Raw genomic sequence first — 23,930 nt, forward strand, 5'->3', positions numbered from 1 at the left:
TTGATGGTTCATCTGCAACTCGCTAAAACACCTCTCCTTCAAATTCGACCGTTCTTACGGTTCAAGCAACACCAGTATCATGCATCTTGGTCTTAAACATGCCTGTCTCAGCGAGCCGCCGATGAACCGCAAAAAACTTTTTGTATCCAGGATGCTGTCGTTCGGGATAATGTTCATGATACAACCGCGATGCCGCTCGTGCATTGCAGTTTGTTGCTCCGTATGCCAAATGCATATCCGCCAATTCTTGATTGGTAAAGTTTTCCATTAGCAATAAATGTTTAAAAATTTTAAGCTATATATAATATTATTAAGATATATATTTTAAACAATTGTTGTTATGGTATCATGTACAAAAGGTAAAAATAAATGCAGCAGATTCTATTTAGGTAATTTATGTTTTTTATAAATTTTAACGCGTCTTACGGCCGTAGTAGCGTAGTAACGCATTTCCGAACATGGGTTCCTATACTCAAATTAATTCTTCTGTTGCACTGAACAACCCCCAGAAGTTTGATCCCATAGTTCTGAAACACCCTGTATACTACTTTTGATTATAGCGATCTGACTAAAATAAATGCTAGATCAAGATTGATTTCCGGATAATTATTTTAAAAATGTATATTACTATATAACATTCTAACTTAATAAATCCCAAACCTTCGAAATACATTAAAGTTTAAATAAATACGTGATTTTATTAATCTAATGCTTAACTTAAATGGGTATCAAATTTATCCTTCAAGATAAAAGATGCATTCAGTATGTTAAACGAATTTCAACAAAAATTATTATAATTTATGTATACGTAAGATCAATCCTAAATATTCGAGCCTTGATTGTACTTGATCATATTGGTAGATTCCATTTTATGGCTACCAGGTTTTACGGTTGCAAAAAATGGAACCTAGAACTATAAAGAAAAACTAAATTTCGGCCTTTTTATACACATTTTCATTTTCTTGTCTCTAACAAATTTTATTCAGTCTCTTATATTCGTCTTAAAAATAGATGGCTCATTAACTTCCGTCTTAGGATTCTTAAACAATTTGATGATATCCCAAGTTCTTTTACTCTTGCCTCTGATTACTTATTATTCTGAAATACTTATTAAAACCGTTCTTAAGTTAATAAGTATATTTTCTAAAGGTCTTTACTCGATTTTAATAAATGTTTTTATATTTCTTCACCCAGTTCTAGAATAGATAGAAGGTCAATACGATTAGACTTAATAGTCATGAAGTAGTCATTTGAAATAGTAAAATAATTAAAAAATTTAATGTTCCTTTATTTAACATTTTGATGTATTGTTCGCCATAAAACTTTTGTAGTTACTATACTGTTAAATTATCCAGATTTCTATATTGATAGTACTTTTGCTTTTTATCTTTTCATCTATTTTGTCCAGAATTAAAAAATACATAAGCGCAAATCAGCACTTAAAAATTCCACACATATTTAAATAAGCGTTTTTAAAATTACCTTGCACAAAAATACTCAATTTAATTCTAAGATGTAAGAAAAATAGTAAATAGAAAAACATTTATGAAATCTCTCAGAAATTGTATCTATACAAATAATAAAAAATTCAAAGAACTATTTAAGAGAGGATAGGGCTATAAGTTTAAATTCATATAGGTTAAGTTTATTATACTCAATGCGTAGTTTAGGTAGAGTGAACATATTAGCATCATGTGACATTATGATAGATCATGTATAATATTAAAAAATCTGTTAATAGGTACATTTAAGTTCTAAGTCACCTAGGTACCTATGAATATGTTCCTACATCTATCTTATTTATATTATGTATTTTGTACTGAGGTATGTATTTATTGATTATTAAGTTAATTGTAAATCTTTGATTAATTTGATTTTTGATAGTCATTTAACTTTCTTTTTTCTCTTCTTTTCGTTCATTTTCCTTTAATAGTCTTGGTTCTGCCTCTAACAGCCAGCCAAATATTGAGAAATCCATATTCGTCCATGTTTCCAGCATGTATAAAAGCATAATTAATTGTCCACTTTGCTTTATAGCTAGATAGGTATACTTTTACTAAAATCTAGTCTTGAAGAAACGTAACTACATGTAAAATCTTTTGAAAAAAAAATGGTTTGCATTTATTACTAAAGCAGACACGTTTTTGTTGTGCTTAATTGATTTGATTTGGTCTTTTAGATTCTTCTTGGAAAAAATTATTCTCCTGGAAAATAATTGGGCATCCACTGGCCTTATAGTTCTTAAACTACTTGATGGTATTTGAAGTTTCTTAATTCTCGCCTATCATTTAATAACATAAAAGGCCACCAATAAATACCTAAACTTCAAAAAATACGTAATGAAACCCTCGCCAATTCCCCGACTCCCTATAAAAGTATAGTAGGTATTTTCGTTATTAACAATAAATCTTGACAATTTCGGAGGCAAGCAATCCCGTATTCAAAGTAGTGGCGTTTGTGAAGCTGCAATATGTCACAGATGGCCCCGGGGAAATATTACTAAACCGGCGGACAAAGGGCATTTATTGACAGACAGTAGATTGTTCTTCGATCAGGCGACCGCCGGACACTCGCTATAATTCTAGCGAGCTCGAAACCCTCCCCCAACTGTAGCATCCCCTTTTTTTTTTTTGCTTTTTAGGATTGCGGGTGTCGTTTTTGGGGTAAAAAGAAGGCTTATTTATTTCGTTCCGTTTATTGGCTAAAATGTATGCAAAAGAAATTTGGTATAATTTTAAAAAAATCTCTAGTTCTTTGAAACAGTCTTAATTTACCAACACATTTTTGTATCAGCCTAAAAGGTGTAACATGTTTTTCTTAAAAGTGATTTTCAAGGTTTAAAAGACTTTAAATTATTAAAAATAAAAAAATTATCATTTTACAGGTTTGTCAACTCAAAATCGGTAAAAAACCTTATTTCGTCATAAGCTTATCACTGCAGCAATGCATTTATCACTGCAACAATGTAAAAAAGTCTTCGACTAGGAATAAGTTGAAGGCGCATATAAACAGGATTTAAACTGGAAGTTGAGGTAAAACTTAAGGATAAATATACATTAGATGAAACAATAAAAATATTGCCAAAAGTTATAATTGCTGGTTATACTGGAATTAAAGTTAAAAATAAGAAATCCTTGAGATAAAAATCCAAAGTCAGAATAAATCGATCAGTAAAACAGAAATATTTAGAATAACATACCTAAGGCAACCAATAGATAAACATAATGGGACTGGAACAATCTATACTGAGTGTTCAAGAAGCCTTTATATAAAAAACGTAAATGTTTACTAGTATATGATAACATAATAATATCTCGCTATTATTAGTGCAAGGGATTGCACCACAAACGTGTGTTGTGCAGAAAGTCACCTAACGAAGAATTGTGATAGTTAAGAAATTGATGACAATAAAAAAACACAAATTGCAACTTAATACGAAGCATGCAACTTTAGATCCAGACTGTCCAACACACAAATTCTACTTTAACAAGTAGAACAAGTGAGGCTTTTTAAATTGATTTTATAAAAAACTATAATATCTCTAGAGATCAACTTTTTTATAATGAAACTAGCCATAATAAAAATTGTTTATTATTTTAATATAATATTTACTATAATAAGTATCTTTCTAGAGTAACATTGAATAGAATATGCTTTGATCTTGGCAATGTATCTTTTGGTGTAACATGTGCATATAAAACTTTATCTATTTTTAACTCACTTTTAACTCAGGACCTCTAAAATGATCTAAAGGAACTACATTTTCAAAATTTTGAAATATATATGGCAAATAATGATATTAGTTTATTGGAACCTAATGATAATAATAATATTGTACATTATTAAATTCCTTCGTATTATAAATGCGGTTTCTCGGCCTGACTCTAATTTATAATCTTTCATTTTAGAAGAAGATATTACAGATCATAGTCTTTCTTCAGATCCTCTTTATCTCTATTTCTGACAAGCACATAAAAAATTTGTAAAAAATGTTCAGAAGATCTAGATTCTCAGTGAAACTCTATCTAATTTTTATATTATAGAAATAAATATACAAATAAAAAATATACCAATATTTCTGTCTCGACTTGGATAGGACAAAGTATTTACTTTATCAGAGATCTCTAATACTCGCCAATGTTAAACTAATAAAATTATTTTATTGTTTTTGTCAACCAGAACACAGTAAAATCATGTATTGATTTTTTTATCTTTGCTGTAACTGAACTCAATGCTGTAAAATAATTATGTGTGCATTTAAAAGTTTATGATACCAGAACTAGTAGGAAATTTTTTTTTTTAATTATTGTCTTATATGTGTAAAACATGTTTAGCAGTAAATTTTTGAATCTATTAATCCATAACCCGTTGAATTATTCTCTTATTTTCTTACTAGCTTAAAAGTGATACAAATATGATCTTAGCAATGATTTAAAGTTTACTGACCTAAACTCGGTCAAAAATGTTTTGTTTTTTAATTCATAAAACAGTGATTTTCAATGGATACAGAACAATATAAAATGTTGCTTATTATTGGCTGAATATAAGGTAAAAACAACTTATCAACGCTAAAAAAAGTGTTATCAAAATAAATGAAATAAAATTATTAGCAGGTCAGTGATTTTTTGCCGACCCAAAATCAGTAATAGTTTTTTTTTGTTGCAGGTCTATAAGAATAGCCTTTATCATAGCAAAGATCAAAATAATTTAATCATTAAGAAAGTTCCCATTACCTTAATTTAATGAAAAATTCTTTAAATAATTTAACAGCTTTTAACATCCATGAAGTCAGTTGAAATAACCATAAAGATTTAACTACTTTATTTTGTTCTTGACTTTATATTTATGTTATTTAACGCACTAATATGAAACATTCATTGACAGGAATTAGTATTTTTTTATCAGAATATATACTATAATATATTTATGGCAAGATTTTATTTCCTTATTGACTTGTATAGCATAAAATATGTATCTCATCAGTGATTTTTAAGGAAACGGAAAGTCTTGTGTACTTTAAGTCTCAAAAATTAATTATAAAATTAATTTATCCTGGACTTCAACAAAAATAGTTTTCTGCTTTTACCTAGCTTAAAAGTAATAACAATATTCACAAAATAATAGTTTTGAAAGTTAAGGGATCTTAAATACTAGTAAGTAGAATTTTGTCAATAAATATGTTAGTAAAGATGACGGACCTTCCATAAAGGCAGCTTAATAGGCCATAAAATTTTAACGATACAAAATTCGCAAAAAGCTGTTTTGTTATTAAAATTAAAAAAAAATATATTATTTATTGCAGTTGTATTAAATGGCCAGTAATTAGGAATGAATGTATAAAAATAATAAATTTCTTTTTAAATAGTTATGATAAAATAGTTATCTGATTAGTGACTTTTAGGTTTTACTTACAAGAAATTAGTTAATACAAATTTTTTGCAGGTAAATGTAAAGGGTTCATCGGTTATAATTTTGCCAAAAAAGTATTTTTATTTCCTTAAGGACTTGTTTACTATAAATCAATTATCTCATCGTTAATTTTAAAGGCTTATCAATCTCAAATCAGTAAAGGAAAAATATTTTGTTGTAGCCTATAACAATATTATTTACAGCAGTGTTATAAATGGTCTACTTGCCGAAATAACTAAAATAAATTATTATTTATCGCAACATAAATCGTTTATTTGACTAAGAATCAGTAAAAAAAACATAATTTTCTTGTCATCTTATTATCTTAAATAAATACGATAAAATATTTTTGTTAATTATGATTTTTAGATTTAATTCTCCTGACCTACTAAAAATTGTTTATCACACTATATATTATTGTAAATGGTTGATGATTTTAAATTTGTAAAAAAAATATATTCCATGTACTCCAGGAATACTAGCTTTTATTTTCTAATGCTGTGCATAACTTTTAAATCTTTTCTCATTATTCTTATCATTTCTAGGTTTATAATGTGAACTACCCATAGTAATTTCGATTTTTATTGGTGGCTTCTATGATTGTCCAGGATTCTACACCATACAATAAACCAGAAAGTTAAATGCCCTACTATCATTTCAAGAGATATGTTGTGACTTTTGAAAATGGCACTCATTTTGTAAAATACCATCTTTTAGTAAACGACCGTTTCTTTCTTGTGCACTGTCCCATTATTCATTTATGAACATTGAGAATATATTCCTATTTCACCGAACTATAACCAGTTCAACCTTTAATTTTAGATTACAGATTATCAATTTTTTATAACTTATTTCCTTTTAAAATAAAAACATAATGAAGAATAAAATATTTAATTATTCAAAGTAGTAATATTGTTAAACACGTTCAGTTCGAATTCCGTCGATATATAGGTTATGTCCATTTATATCTTTTTTGCTAATGATCATTTGTTTTTGACTGTACTGCGCGCTATGGTTTATTAGGTTTTGCAGTGCTTTCAAGCTATCCAAGCATCACGATGGTATCATCAACGTATCAGATATTATTCAGTCTGATTCCATTCAGACGGATGCGTTCTTCTATTCCGTTAAGGGCTTTGTTAAAACTTTTTTCAGAATATAAATTTAATATCATAGGAGAGGGTCCCCACGTTGTATTTTCACCTATTTTGTTTGATCCTTATCAAGTCTTTAACTTGCTGTCTGTTTCCAGTGGAGATTTTAATTTATTCTAATATCTTTATCGTTCAAGCTGACCTCCTCCAGAATATTGAGCATTTATAAGGTTAAAAACGATCAAATGTTTTTTCATATTCTATTATACATGTGTATACATCACAGCTAAAGTTTTTGCATCTCTGAGTTAAGACTTCAAAGAGTGCCTCACTGGTTCTGACCTCATTTATAAAACCAAATTGAATTTCGGATAATTATTCTTCCCATTTATTGTAAATTCTTCTGCAGCTGATATTAAGAAACAATTTTATTCTATGTCTCATAAGAGTCTATGTCCAGTATTCCTCACACTTTTTGCTCCAGATGTTTTGGACAACGCTTACACAATACTACAACAATTCTGATTGCAGCCATTTTTCGGGAATGTTTCTAGATTCTGTTGAAGATCCATAATTCTGAGTGTAGTGATTAGGCTATTCCTTTATCATGCAACAGCTTTAGAAATTCAACCTCAATGTTGTTTGATTGCGCTGTTTTTTTTTGTTTTTCGTTTGTTTCATTGCTATTTTCACTTTGCGGAGTAGATAGCCTTAGTTTTACTTTTTAATTAATTTAGGAAATATGCGGATGAAGGTTTTAATTTTTTTTCAAGATTTGTAAAAAACCGTATTAATGCTTTTACGAGAACTTTAATTTTATTGTTTTATTTTACTCTTATGTATGGTTTTGTTGCCTTATATTTGTTTGCGAGTTTGCTAGAAAATATAAATCATAAGGCTCTTAAAAAAGTTCTAATTTTTCAAGTTCCTGACTTGCATCAACGATTAAAAGGTTTTGGAAATGGAAAACTTTCCACTTACACCCACTTGCACTTGCCTGTATGTCACTGACCGATTAGCGATACACACAAAATCAATTTTTCTTGCCATGCAACACTTTATTCATCAACTTGTCACAGGAGCTCCCATTATTTTAGGGGGAGGCTCAGCTTATTGCAGCTGCCCCATTTTACGCCTTTTATCAAATTGATTTTTATGGTGCGACTAATTCGCAATTTGAATTTGCATATTTTAATAGTGGCAGCTGTATTAGCTGGATATATTATATTGTGTGCCCGTTCTTTATGTTTTAGGTTTATGTTTCGAGGATTAGCGTGAAATTTTAATTTACTGATTGCTGTTTAAGTGTTTTTTGTGTCCCTTTAAATTTTACTGCTAAAGCAGGTTCATTTTAAAATAAATATACATATAGGCTCTGTAAAAGGTAATTTAAGCTAAAAGTTAATTATAGCAATATAGTACTGAATTCCGCTATGTTTCGCCCTCCTCCGTCACCCCCTCGCGTTTAATATTCAGATTGGTTACACCTTTTATGTGTATAGGAAATAATTTCGAGCTATATTTACCCTGATCCCGACCCCTTGTTTGTTTTTACACTTGTCTCTTTGATATAGACATTATTAAAGCAAAAAGGAGCGCTGCAGATATAAATTGAAATTGTATTCAAATTATTTCCAAAGATAAACAACAACAAAACGGTCCGCTTTGCCATATATTTTTCTCCGCGAGCGAGATGACGAAGGGGACGAATAAGGTTCGGAATTGTTCTTTGGGGTTTATTTGATGAATTGAAGTTTTTAATGGGTTACAGAGTATAGGGCATCGAATGTTGTAGTTTAAGACTTTTTTAATTTTAAAACGTCTGTAAGAGTGTACCTAATATTCCTAATAAAAGGCATAGCAACTTTGTATTTATATAAAGGTAAATTAGGTTTACTACTAAGTGAAAAGATTGTAAAACTCTAAAAACATTGCCGAAATCTTTTTTTAAGCTAATACAGCTTTAAGAAAATAATTACATTTTGATGAATTTTTGATGAATAACAAGAAAAATATTTTTTATTTGTTGCCTTAAATATCACCCATAAAATAAAAATTTTATCTTAATTAAGTAGCTTTTCCTTATCTTATTACTTCTTACAAATTTGCAAGAATCTTATATAAATAGTTTTGCAAATTTGAGGTCGACAAACATATAAAATCACTACAGAGTTAATTATTTTAACAGTTTTAAGTCGAAAACAAAATAAAATAGTTTTTGAACTATTTCCAGATTGACAAGTTTTTCAACTCATCACTATGATAAAAGAATCATTTCCTAATTCTAATTTGAGAAACCTTTGATATAAATAAGATAAAATAAGTATCAGTTAAGTTAAATATTTTATGATATTTTTAAACAATATGTTAATATATATATGTATGTGTCAATAACCTTGTATTTTTAACCATTTTATTGCAATACAGCATCCAAGTAATTGAAAAGGTATTTATATCAATGTATCCAAGTCAATAAGTAAATAACTTTTTTTAACACTATACAACCTTTTGTCCTATGATAAGCACCTTGCATTTCACAGACATGAAAAGAAAAAGACTTATCTTTGCCTAAGACCTGGTTGTCGCGCTAAAATTTTAACTTATAATAAATATAAGGAAAATGTTTATAGTAATTATAGGACTCTAGAGCATAATTTAAAAAATAATAATTTAAATAAAATAATCAAAGTTAATTGTAAATTATGTAGTTACAACAAAATTTTTACAAAATTACGTTTTAATCATTTTTTGAGTCATATAAAAAATAATGAAATTATTGTATGCCCATTTTCAAAAGACTGTAATAGTACATACAAAAATATTAATAGCCTTAAGAGTCATTTTCTAAGAAAGCATAGTTTCATTCAAAGGGAACCTGACAGAAATGAGGTCTCTGACGACGTAGGTATTATTAATATTTTTTTTACAATGCAGAAAATAATACTGAAAGTGAAAATTTTATTACTGACACAAATGTATTAAAAAATGCGAATAATAATGAGCCATTAAATGACCCTAAAGAATTTTATTTAAATAATTTGTCAAAACTTTATTTACGCCTACAAACTAAATTCTTTCTTAGTGACGATTCTTTGCAAAATGTAATCAATGGTTTTAGGGACCTGAATAATAGGGTGGAGCGAAAACTGGACCAAAATAACTAATTTTCGAAAACGAATATGCCTGGGTGTGCAAAAGATGCCTTTCGGGGTTCTTATTTAAAAAATCCGAATGACTTATGATGATTCCATCGGCTGCCAAAATGACCTTGAAAATTTTAAAATAAAAAAAATCTTTAAAACTGCAAAAAAAGCCAAACATGCAGCTAGTTTTTCATGAAAAACTACCCAGAACTCACCACGTATCTCGAGGTGTCTGCATCTCGAGTTCCACCCTTAGAATAAATTTTTTTATTTTTTCTGCTCTAGAACTGCTAAGAATTGTTTTTTAGTATCAAATTGCGGCAATATTTGTCTTGATTCAATACGAGCTCTAATAAATCCGTCTCGTGCTTCAGGGCCATAAACCGCCATAGAGGCTTCAGTAACTAACTTAACTGCTCGTTCAACTGCCTGTGAATGACAAGGGAATTTTAATAACCCTATTTCATCAGGAACCAAAGAAATCATGTTAGTTAGTTCTTCGTTCGAAATTTCCATTGTTAATGGGGGCTCGCTTATAACAACATTTTGCCAGTCAATTAAGTCGACATAATCTTGACAATCAAAATTCAATTTATTCACGCGAAATATTCTAACATCCTCGGTTTTTGCGGTTGATCTGCATTTTAAAATCCTTCTTAAAGCTAACTCTCAAATATGCTTTTTATCATCTCCTAACATGGCTAATAAAATATTTTCTGGGTGCGCAAAAAATCCATTTCTCTCAATTACGGGATCAATACCTTTTTTTATTTCTTCAGGGAGGTAACGAGATTTATTTATAATGCTAAACAAGTGCCTAGCACCATCCTTACAAGACCAATGGCATTTAATTTGAAACCAGCATACGGCCTACACTTTTACTATAAACTCTGTTAACATTTTAAGGTTTTGAGAGGGCTCATTGGTAGCAACGTATAACCTTAGGACTCTATTGGCTGTGGTAAGCCATCTAGAGTGTGACATTTTCCCTGGCGCTTTTAGAGCCCAGTCGTCTTTTAAAACTCCAGTAGAGATTCCTTGACACATCTCATATAAATACAGTCACAGTGCCACCAGTGGCGGGTTACTTTATTAATTTCTTTATAATTATTTCTGTTTATTGTAATGTAAATATTCAATAATATTCATAGTTCATACGCCCGTAGGCAAATTCTCGGGCATTGCATCAGGCTGTATCTTTCCTAGGTTGGTCGGATTCTATCTTTAATTATCGAAATTTTGAGGAGGTTTCGGCAGCCGAAGATTATGTTTTTGGACGTTTAGTTTTTTTTGGCTCACTTGAGAGTACAATAGGCACCTTTTAAACATACAGGGTGGTTAAATTTTAAGAAATAAAAAATTCGCTAAATTAATAAAAAACATAATAATTAACGAAATTTTGAGGCACTTTCGGCAGCCGAAGTTGTTTTCTGGCGTTAAGTTTTTTTTTGGCTTACTAACGACTACAATAGGCACCTATTAAGAATACAGGGTAATTAAAATTCCAGAAATCGAAAATTCGCTCCACCCTACTGAATAATTTTAATGTCTCAAATAGAAAATAAGCTAAGAATAAATAATATTAACCCAGCGATCATCAATGAAATCAAAAATGATTTTTTTATGAAAGTAGCTCATAATAACTTTAATGAAAAGTTAAGAACCCCATACATGAGAAATTTATACAGTTACGTGAAAGATTTTTAAATTGTTGTTTTGTTTTATTAAATCTACGTATGTTTGGGCTATTATAGCATAGCAAAAATATTAATAAAATATAAATAAACATTAGTACTTACCTAATTTTTAAAATTTTGTTACAAATATTTCCTCAAAATACATCCGGACTCGGGCACCAAATGCACCAAATTTAGGCGTGTGCTTACATTACTAAATAAATTACGAAATTTATAGGTTTCCTAATCTTAACTTTAAATGTAAGGAGGGTTTTTGTAAAATGTGACTTTTTGTTTTCTTATTTTAATAAGTATTCCTTGGAGTAAAAAGTCCCTTAAAAATCCTGATTGGCCGATTTGGGCCCAATTAGCGAATTAGGATACTGAACTTTAAGGAATACTTAAATAAATCGCAAAGCAAATAGCCATAAGTTATTTAGAAATTAAAGTTTTTAGTTATATTAATCTACTAATATCTGTTGTTTACGGTAGGTAAGATAAATTATGTATTTAACTCGGTAGGTATTTAAGTTCCTTAGTTATTTTTGAACTCATAAGTTCCTTTTTTTGTTGGTTTATACGGTCTTCTATATATGTAATATATGGTATCTATGTCGACGGCACGTTTTAGGAGCTGAGCAATTTGAAATTTGGAAACATCCAATAAATGATAGATTTTGTCTATACTGAGAACAAAATCTATCCTCCTATAATATTTTATTAATACTAGATATACTATATGTGTGTTAAATTGGCAAGTCTCTATGTATTATTTTAAACGTTAGTTAAACAACTTATATTTAAAATTGATCAGCAGTCGTTTTTCTAAAACATCCAATGTTCCTTGGGACCGATTATTTTAATAATAATTTAAATTATTAAAATTAAGTTGATTTAATAAATTTAAGTTAAACTACCTTGGGACACCCCCTGAATATTTGTTTAGTTTGTGTTTATTTGATGTATTTGATGTACGAGCTTTTTATGTTTTTGTTTTGTTTATTCTATATTCTCTATAAAAGTTTAAATAAACCATTTTCTATGAAAGTATTATATTATGGTTTTATTGTCTATTTAATTTTTAAAAGTATAGGTTGCTGCTCTCTACATATTGGAATTTATCCGAAAAAGCGCTTTAAGCACTGCAATGTGGTGACTTTATTATTATAGGAAGTTGGGATTATAATCTTTATCAATTTTTGGAAATTTCTTTTTTCAAAAATAAACCGTTTTTTATGAAACGAGCTATTGTAAAAAGAAAGATCATATTCCTGTATATAGCTATAATAATACAGTCACCGCGTAACAATACGAGTCAATTGCGGTGCGTAAAGTACTTTTTGGATAAGTTTTATGGTATGTAAATGTAGTAAAGCATAGTAGGTAAAAAAAATTAAAATTTACATAATTCAATGCAAATATTAAATGTAATTTTACTTTCTGTGTAAAATTTAATTGTAAATTTACACGTCTTAAGTAAAATTTTAAAGGAAATATAAATAGTCTTGTGTAAATATTATGTGTAATATCAATAATTTACATAAATTTTAGTGTAATATTAAAATGTTAATTTACATAATTTTTGAAATTTAAGTTTAAATTTTACATAAATTATGTAATATTTACATTTTTCTGTAATAATACATTTCTGAAAGATGCCATTAATATTCATGTATTTTTACAATGTGATTTTTTCTTGAAGGCCTTTTCCTTTCTTTTCCTTTCTTAAAGGCTTACTAAAAATTAATTAAGGTGGTACAAAATTTAAATCATTGTAAAGGTCGATAATTGTTTTATTATTTTATTGCTTTTAGCCTTATAAAAAACAAAAGGTTTTATGTTAATGAACTATAAAAATCACTGATGAGATAAATATTTTATAGTTGTCAATGAAGAAATTAGGGGTGTTAATAAAAACAGCTTTTATTATATACAGGTGATTTGGATTAGGGCAACGAAATATTACGGGCTTTAAACATTTGCAGAAAATAATGAATTATAATTTTAGAAGTTATATATTTCAATATAAAAAAAACTATAACACTGCAAATTAAAATACAAGAAAAGGTATTGGGTAAGAAAGGGCAATAAATACAATCGTATATTTACATTTTATTATTGAAAATACCGTATAAAAATACAAATCAAAAGGCGGCTAAAGCAAAATATTTATTAGTAAAAACCTAAGAGAAATAAAACATGATTCCCATAAGAATTTAATTTTTATAATTATTTTTAATAAAATGGTAAAATAAAATAATAGCCAAGGTTGCCGAATACATAAAAAAAGCACAAAAAAAGAATCATTCATAACTAAATAAAGTCGTAAAATAAACACGTCAAAATAGTAAAAAAAAATGTATTTGTTTTTGTCTTTGCAAGCCATGCTACATATTAATTACAATCAATTCTTTTTTTAAAAATAACCAAATGGTCCAAAATTTAATGGTAACTTTACATTTTATTTATTATTATTAATTCTATATAAAACTACAAATATAAAAGCCATTAAAGCGTAATATTTATTTATTTATGACCAAAAGTCTAAGAAAAGTAAAGAAAGATAAAAAATATTCGTTATAAAAACTTGGAAAATCCTCAAAATTTCACGTTAGTGTTAAAAAATAGCTTAAAGCTTAGATATTCTTGGAAGATATATATTTTTTCATAAAATCTATATGATTTGAAACAAAAGCTGTGTGCAGTAATAAGACATATAATAACAAAAAAAATCATTATTTTGTTTTCAAGCTAATAGGAATAACTTTCTTGAAAAGCCCCATATCTCTCATTGAGAGAAGATTATTGCTTGAATCTATGTATGACTAACATTTTATAGCTTTATTCCATCTAAAATTAAAAACATAACGAATAAAATAATAAAACGTCTAATGGAAAGATCAAAAACAATAAGTTTTGATCGCTGTTAGGTTTATTCTAGTATTCAGTACTAAATTCGTTTATATATTCTACTTGTAGTTATTTAATTATAGCTATAATTTTATTTGCTTTACTTTTTAATGCTTGTTTAGGTAAGTTTAAGTGGAATTAGGATTAAATCGTTATTATGAAATTTTATTTTAGTTATTGTGTTACTGTGTGAATAAAATATTTGTATTATTGAGAAGTCATTTAAGTGCCTGTCTTACACAAAATTATATTAATTTTTTATATTATTATAAATTATCTATATTTATCTAGCAAAAAGGTGATACATATATGAATAAAAATATAAATTTTTAATGTAAAAATTGTTTTAAGAATAGCCATTTATGAAAACTCAAGAAATCTATGAATTATTTTATTGTTATGATAAATACATTCTAACCCTATATATTATATTTTAACTATTTTGCAAAATTTTTCAAGGTTTAAATTATTAAAAAACAGGCTTAAATTTTTAATTTCTTTAATGTCCAGAAAACTTAAAATTCAAGGCTTAGAATACAAGAAAAGAAAGAAATAAAAAAATTTACAACTTTTTTTAATTTCCTGAATTTGAAAATTAATTGGAGCAAATATCTTATTGACATTTTTTGATTTTGGACAAAAGCTGACTGAAATTTTAAATTTTTACAATCATAAGTATTTAACTTAAAAAAATTGAAATTTAAGCATTCAAACAAAAGAGTATAAAATGTATTAAAGTTATGATTCAATTTGTTATGCATAACATAAGTGGATCTTATATTACGTTTCTTAAATTAGTTACTTTTTATCAAGAAACAAACAAGGCAAAATCTTAAATAAATTTTTGAAATTATGTTGACTAAGACAGAAGCAATACAAGGAGGGAAAAATTGAGAACTATTCAGTACATATTTTTTATATTACCTTAATTTCAAATATATTAAAAAGTAATCGAATAAACTTAGATTTTTCTACCAAAGCTAAAATAAAATTGGCCTGTAGCAAAATGAAAAGGAATGTTTAAATTATTTTGTGGATTTGCAATAGAATCCCAGATTCTTTAGTTTTTTTGCTAATTATAAAATATTTGTTAAGTTTTAAAATTATTAAAAAAAAATGTGATTTTTTTTTCTCATATATAGTAAAAAAATTTTTGACAGGAACGAAATTTCTCTAGTTTTACTTACTTACTAAATTTTTCTCCTAAAATGTATTCATAGAAAATAAGAAACCATAGATAAAAACCTTAATCGTCAACATAGCTTCAAAATTAAATAAAACGCGGTGTACTTTCCAAAAGTCCATTTAAATTTAATTTGAATAAAAATCACCATAGACACAAGCAATTTAAACAATATTTCCCATGGATTATACCTGTAAGTTACATATAACAGCACAAATAAGAAGCGATCGGAATAGTAAACAATTAGGTTTATGCTTATTTGTCTATCACATTGTTATAACCATTTATTATGGGATCTCGTTCTGAATACATTATATATATGCTTTGAATTTGAATGGTTTTATTGCTAGAAATGGTCTTGGGATCTTAAAAAAAATGTGAGAAAACACTCAAATTACTTATTTAGGGTTATACCATTAAACGTGAATTTAGGATATTAAGATTTAGGAAAGTAAAATAATAGTTGTTGCCATTAATGTTTTTAAAAGATAATTATATAAAAATAGACTAAGAATTGATAAAATTTTACATTTAAACAAATCCTTTTAAGTTAGGTATGATGCATAACTGAGGTGGATATGACAATTTATTATGCAGTTTTTTTAATAACAAAGTAAGAAAAGTACCGGCATTTTTTCTTAGTGTCCGTTAAAATGTAAATATTTTTAAATAAATTAAATAAAGATGATCGTATTAGGAATGTTTAAATTTTTCTTAGAATGTTTTTCATTTTTTAAAAAATAGAGAATTTCCATTATCAACTATCCATGTTAAGAAAAATATTAAAAAATATACCGAAACAGTGGCTGAGAAAATCAATAAAATTAAAAAACTAATAATCTGTTATAAAAATGTGATAACAAATTGCAATAAGAACTTGTCTCAGAGGAACTTGAAACTTTTATCAATTATAAATAAGAGATTTTAAAAAATCTATATATTCATAATTAAATTTTAAAATAACAAGATATTTAAACTACGAAAAAAATCATAATTAAAAATTGAGCATTCAAACAAAAAATTATCAAAGATTCTTAAGATAATACAATTTCAATCTTCAATTCGTTATGCATAACTTAAATGGATGTAAATATCATATTTTTAATTTTAGCTACCAAAGAACCAGAAAGCAAAAATGCTTATACATGGTGATTATTATAAAAAAAATAAACCAAGGAAGGTAGTTTAGAACAGCAAGAATTCCAACGAATCACGAAAAAAACTCAAGGTACAAAGCGCAATTAATTATGTTTGAGTTTTTCGCATTCAGGTATTGCGATCCGAGCTCTTTATGATCAAAAACCATTATAATATGCAATGCAAGACACACTCTTTCGCATGTCTGCCGACCGTAACCGTACCGGACTATGGCCGGTCGACTTCTTTTTTCCCCCGATTGCCGTGTTGGGAAAAGATAATAACGAGCCGACGGCACTTATGTTGTTGACTTCTTACTTGTTAGTTTGCTTGTACCTTGTCATACCTGTCGATGCACCTTCAATAGGTGTCGAAAAAATAATTTATTGGCTTAATCTGACGTACACTCCTCGCTCTCGATCGAGTATATTAAATTGATTGATCCATGCTGAAAGGTAACCTGAAGTTAAGCCGACACACTCCCATAAGTTAAAAGATATAAAATTGAAAAAAAAATATATTAAAATAAAACTAGGAAAAAGAAACTCTAAGTGGTTTAATTTGATAAAAGTTCAACCTGAGTTGTTAAACATTTCTTTTTCAATATATGACTAAAATATTCATATTTTTAATTCATCTAACGCAGAGAAACTCTATCCTAAATAACTCTAATTACTGCCAAAATTATAAATGGTTTTAACCTCATGCTGTACAGTTTGAGCCGCAAATTAACATTCAGATCCCCACATTCAATTCTGTATCTGTGTAGAAAATTACGAATAGTCGGAATAGTGCATAGACAGAATTTTGAATAATTAAGGGGTTTAGTATTTCAATTTGGAGAACTAACTCATCAACTGATTAATATGGAGGGGATCTGAATTAATGATAAAGGACATTTATGTATTTTAGCGCTTCAGATGTTGCGAGAGTGATAGGGAGTGAACTGGGTTAAGTGAAAATAAGTAAAATTATTAATTTTTAAAAGATTTGATTATCAATAAAATCAGTGTTGTATTTTGCTTCTTGAAATTATCAGTATGCAAAAACTGTCTATATTTAACGGTACTTATAGCGATACCATCAATATCGTAGACAGGAGGCCGTCAAGGTTGAAGATGGTATGCGACAGATTGTCTGAACTTCTATCGAGTAAAATGTTTTATTTTGCATGTGAAAATAGTAGATATATTAAGAAAGTTATTATCGTATCCATTTAAGTTATGCCTTTGAAATCTTCCAAATCCTTCGAGAGGTTCGAGAGATTAACGTGATTAAAGTTAATAATAACGCGCATTTCTGGTTTGCCTATCGGTGTACATACATATACACATATGCTAAATGTTATCATGTAATTAAGTTAAGGTATATAAGTTTAGCATTTTTTGTTTAGTTTAAGCTTTCTTTTTATATGTACATATATTGGCATGAACAATGATTTTGATAAAAGCAAAATTATTTTTTTTAAAGAAACATTAAATTAATCTTAATTTCAAGAAATAGTCCATCTTTTCTCAAAGAGACCGGCTAACATTAAATAGTAATGAAACAAACTCCAAGTCAAAAGTCTCAAATTAAATTAAAGTCAGAGGATTACATGTGTTTCGCCCATACTAGGCATTATCAGATTCACTTGTGTATTCACTAATAAAAAGAACAAATAAGAAGCAGAGAACAACATTAAATGATACAAATCAAGGGTAGAAATTAAGTTCAAATTGGTAAAATCGGACGAAGACTAGTTACTACATATTAAAATTATATAAGCCCTTATTATTCATTTAATATGTAGTAGCTGGTCTCCGTCCGATTTTACCAATTTGAACTTAATTTCTACCCTTGATTTGTATCAGGTAGTGTTGTTCTCGGCTTCTTATTTGTTCTTTTTATTAGTGAATACATAAGTGGATCTGATAATGCCTAGTATGGGCGCAACACGTGTAATTCAATAAATTTGACTTTAATTTAATAAATTTGAAACCTGTGACTTCGAACTTTTTTCTGGAGTTTGTTTCATTACTATTTAAATTATTCTAAATACAAACTATAATTTTATAACAATATACTAATAAATAACTTAAGCTCAAAAAAACTTTGATCTCGAAAAAGTGTAAGTTTAAAAGGATCAATTGATTATACTTCAAAATAAAAAATTAAGAATCCCTTAATAATAAATATTTATTTTGAGATATCTACTGCACGTCTAGCATATTGCTGGTATATTCTATAAAAGTGTATATTTTTATTTTTTAATTTAAAATGATATTTTAATAATTTTTTATTAAAAGAAAATAGTACTGAAATTGTATTTAAAAAAAAAATTTAAATATGAAATTATTAGAATGTTAAAAATATTAGTTTTAATGAAGATCAAGTTTGAAAAATAAAACCATAATATTATAATTTATTTAAAGGTTTACAATTTACATAGACAAAGTAATTTACCTAAATATGTAATAAAAAATTAATTAAAAACTACAATATAATTATAATAAAATATATTTTTTCAGTACAATAATATATACACATATATAATTTTTTAATATAATAAATACATTTTTTTTAAATTTTTTCAGTGATATTGCCACTTGTCACTTTATTGGACTGTGTTAATATTTTCACCGTTAATAAACACAGAGTTGTTTAAAAATTAGCCCTAAATGTTACAAACGCAAAAATTAATGGTCAAAAATAACATAAAAAATATATTTAAAAAAAAATAAATCACATTTTTGGTTAACCAATTCAATTGGTTACTTGGGCAACATATATGAAACCGTATGGGAATCTTATTAAATATTTTTATTAATTTTAAACTTCGTACAGTATATTTTTACTATAATTTTTTAGTCCTATAGTTGGAGCCTTTCCTGCGATACTCAAATTACTTCTTCCACTTCTCCGGAAGATGCTAACATCGTTAGCAAAACACGTGTTGAGAGTAAAATAAAGAATTTTGGTTAGTGGTAAAACTGTCTCGTAATTTAATATAATTTTTTATATAAAATATAATTTCAAAAATGAGAGACGTTCTCTTCGATAAATGTAAAGGGCTGCAACGTTGTAAGAAGAAACATTTCCTTTTATTGTTTTGATAAATAAGTAAATAAGTAATATTGTTTTGATAAATAAGTAATTCTAATCTAGAATTATTTTAATTATATTATTAACATTTTAATTTTTTTAAATTTGCCACTCGCATTCACTCTTACGCCACTGGGTATTTTCATATCAAAACTATTTTTTGAATTATTTATTTCTTTGATAAATTCTTGTTTCTTAAATTTTTTTTCTTTTTTAATTCAACAAGAATTACTGTAGTTTTTATTTAAAGAAAATATTGCAATAAATTTTGTGTAAGAATTGCCAATGCAACACATTCCTGTTTTTTTCGAAATATAAAAAAAACACCTTGTTTAGGCAAACTACTAAAACCCCTTAGTGCTCTAAAGCATTATTGATTATATTTTAAAAATATTTCAATAAAAGAATTCATGCATGTCTATTATGTCGACACAGTTGTTCTTTAATATCCTAGGAATATACTTTTTTTAGGATATTCCTGAAATGCCGTAGATCTCTCAGTGTGTATACTTTCCTAAAACAATCCTCTTATATTTAAAATTTACTCTGTTACTTTAGGATTGAGCAACCAACATTTAACTTTACGATTTCTTAGTTTTAAAAGAAACACTAATGCCGCCAATTCTTTATTTTAAATACCAAAAATACGCCCATAATAAAAAGGCATATTAAATTTTATGTACAAAAAAATTATGCATATATATTTAATATGAAAAACTTGGTTTCTGGAAGATGAAAACTTCCTTCCTGTGTTGATATTTTAACAGTTAATACAGGATGGTTAAAAAATTAGCCTTAAATGTTTCCTTGACGTCAAATTAAAATATAATTTTTTTTATGGAAATGCTTCTAAAAATTAGCATAGATTAATAAAAAATAAGGTAAAAAGTAGCTTAAAAACATTAAAAATATTTAAATAAATCAAGACCTGAAAAATAAAAGAAAAAAAGTTTAAGGCAAAAATAATTTTAAATTTAAATTAAGAAAAATTTTGTGAAATAAACCATAAATTAAATATTGAAAAAAATTTTTAAATTATATTTTTTACATCAAAAAGAATTTAAAAATTTTGAATTTTTTCTCTATACTGGTTCCTTAGGCAAAATTAATTAAAAGTATAGGAAAATTATCAATTATTTTTATTTATTTTAATTACCTTAAAGTATAATTTTTACTATATATTTATATGTAATATACAGGATGTCATTTACCATTACGACAAAATTTGGATACGTATTTAATATTATGATAAAACCAAGGAAAAAAGTTTTAAAAATATATAAAATTAAGTATAAGGTAATTAAGTTGTAAGTATTTTTTTTTTAATAAATTTGATCCGTAGTAAAATTTCTACGTAGTTTTTCTTTATTCGAAGCCATTTTCCAATATATAGTTTACATTTTTTAATATTTGCCATTAACGTTTTTGCAGGCTTTAAAAAAAAAAATAAGCACCACTAGTTTCCCTCGTAACAAAATATATTCTTGAATTATTTATTCAGTTATTTATTTCTTTTATAGCACATTTAGTCTCCTGGCCTTTTTTGTTCAATCCGCGGTCATAAGTGCACTTTATTACAAAAAAAAATATAAATTTTCGATAATGCCCTGTTTATAAAGTATATTTTTTTAATTTAAGAGTAAGAAATATTGCATTATTATTTAATATCTTTGAATTTGAAAAAAAACCTTTTGAAATATGGACAGATACATAAATTTTTTTAATTATTTAGCTTGTTTGTTTACTTAATTTCATGCAAAAAACACGTTATTTAGGTAAACTACTAAAACCTAAAAGTGCTCTAAAGCAATATTGATGTTATTTTGATAATATTGTAAAAGGAAGTATCCATGCATGTTTTTTTGACCACACAGTTCATCTTCAGTACCTTAGAAATATACTCCTTTAAGGATATTCCTGAAATGCTTTAGATCTGTTTGTCTACTTTCCTGAAACAATTCTTTCATATTTACTACGTACTTTATTTCTTCATGATTGAGCCACAAACCCTTAACCTCCAATTATGTGGTTTTAAAGGCAAGAAACACTAATGCCGCCGATTCTTTATATTAAGTAAGAAAACCAAAAATAAGCTCATAAAGGCAGTTAAACAAAACCGGAGCCTCACACACACACACGCATACACAATATGCAACAGCTGCGCGGATCAGAAAAAGCCGAACCGCCTGACATGTTTACAACTGACAGAATCATTTTTACGACACGATCGACGCGCGATGCACACCATCACAGTTGTTAGAAGTGATTCCAATTATTTTAACAATATATAACGGCCTGTTTGAGGATTCCATAACAACGAAATAACGATAGAAAAAACGGTGGCGGAGTCGCGGACCAAGTGGTCCCGAGGTGTCGTTATTAACATTCGCGTCAATAGTTATGACAGCGAAAAACTGGTGTTCGGCAATGTTACACAGGTCGTCACAATTTTCATTATACATTTCTTGTCGCGGGGATTTAACATCGTGTCATTTCGCATCTCGCATAAAGTTGGTTCTTTTGGCGGCCCCTTGGATGTGTAAAAAGTAATGCGATGGGCGCGTTGATGTTGCATGTTTGATGGTACCGGGTTTTTTCAAAAAATACCAGAACTCTTTTAATTAATAGCGAAATATTCTAGATTCGTCATAGTTTTTCAAATAATCTGCTTTTTACAGATTATTGATGTCTTGATTTTTATTTCGCATGATCATTTTGGTAAAATAGCAATTTTTGAAAATATTCAAAAAAACTGAAAAATTTCAAGTTTTAAAATTAAAGATCCTCATGTAGCATGGATGGTTTATATAATATGTAAATCAAATAATTAAGAGCGACACAAGATTTAAAAAAAAAACAAGACAACTTTATTTTTTGTTGATCAGACTAGGATTCATGTTAATGAAGTAGCGAGTCTGGGGAATTTTATGGATATGGAGGTAGGTGTAAATTTTACAGAGCCTTAGGGACACCAAAAGCATTTATATAGGGTGATTCAAAATTTAGTGCAAAGATTTTAAGGGCATATTTACCAACCAAAAATAAGAAGTTTTTTTCATAAAAAGCCATAAAAGGGCCAGGCACAGATTTTGATTTTTTTCCTGGAAACAAACCTAGATACGAGTAAGGCTTAAGAGGCAAGAAAGTTACATTATTGACCGCTTAATCTAAAAAAAATTTAATTGTCAAAAAAGCGATGGCATACCATAATTTTACCTATTATAAGTATCAAGTAGGTAGCCCTCTGAAACGCCACTGGAACCGATAAATTTATTTTATTCCCACCAAAGGAGGGCCTTTATGACGACAAATAAGCCTACCAAATTTTATTTATATCGGCTGAAAGGATTTTAAATAATTGAAAAAATACCGATTTTATTAAAAAACTTTTACACTTTGTATCTAGAAAACAAAGCAAGTTAGGACATACGCTTATATAAAAAAGTTCTAATTTTTTAATGGTAAATACGCTTTTGAAATCTTTGCACTCAATTTTGAATCGTCCTCTATACAATGCTTTCATTTCAATATTTTCTCGTAGAAGCGCCAGGGCATTTAATGATGAAGATCCAGACAATAACGTAAGCCAAATATATGTACGACAGTTGGTAGGGAAGTTTGAGCAAACGGGATCTGTTTGCATTAAAAGTGTACTGAGGGAAAGGTTGTTAATACTAAATTGAGGTACTGAGACAATTCGCAATGGATACAACATTATCTATCCCCATGCAAAGTTTATGCTTACAAAATTCAATTTCTTCAACAACTACCACTTTGATAGGAGATTTGAATTTTGTGAACTGGTGTGCTCGTAAATTGACAACTTGTTCAACTTTTTTTCAAAATGGACCCATAAATCGGCATAACTGCAGATACTAGAATAATGGGAATCTACACCTTTTTCGGAAGGATCATACTCTGTATCTTGAAAAAATTAATGTACGGGCAGGAATTTATGGTAACGAAATCTTTAGGCCATTTTTTCTGGAAGAAAATTTAACTAGACAAATTTATTTACACCTCCTCCAAAATACAATATATCCTTTAATCGTCCAATCTTTGAAAAACCAGGTGGATGAAAATGGTGTTAAGATACTAAACGAAAATAATTTGTATTTCCAACAAGATGGAGCTCCCCCGTACTACGCCTTGACAATTCAAGAGTAGCTTAATGAACATATTTCAAGAATGTCTATAAGCAGGCGTAGTGCAATTAAATGGCCCGCACGGTCACCAGACTTAACACCATTAGATTTTTTCCTTTGGCGGTATTTAAAAAGCAAAGTTTAAAAAA

Source organism: Anthonomus grandis, chromosome 13 (genome assembly GCF_022605725.1).
Source record: "Anthonomus grandis grandis chromosome 13, icAntGran1.3, whole genome shotgun sequence".
In the NCBI taxonomy this organism is placed as follows: domain Eukaryota; kingdom Metazoa; phylum Arthropoda; class Insecta; order Coleoptera; family Curculionidae; genus Anthonomus; species Anthonomus grandis.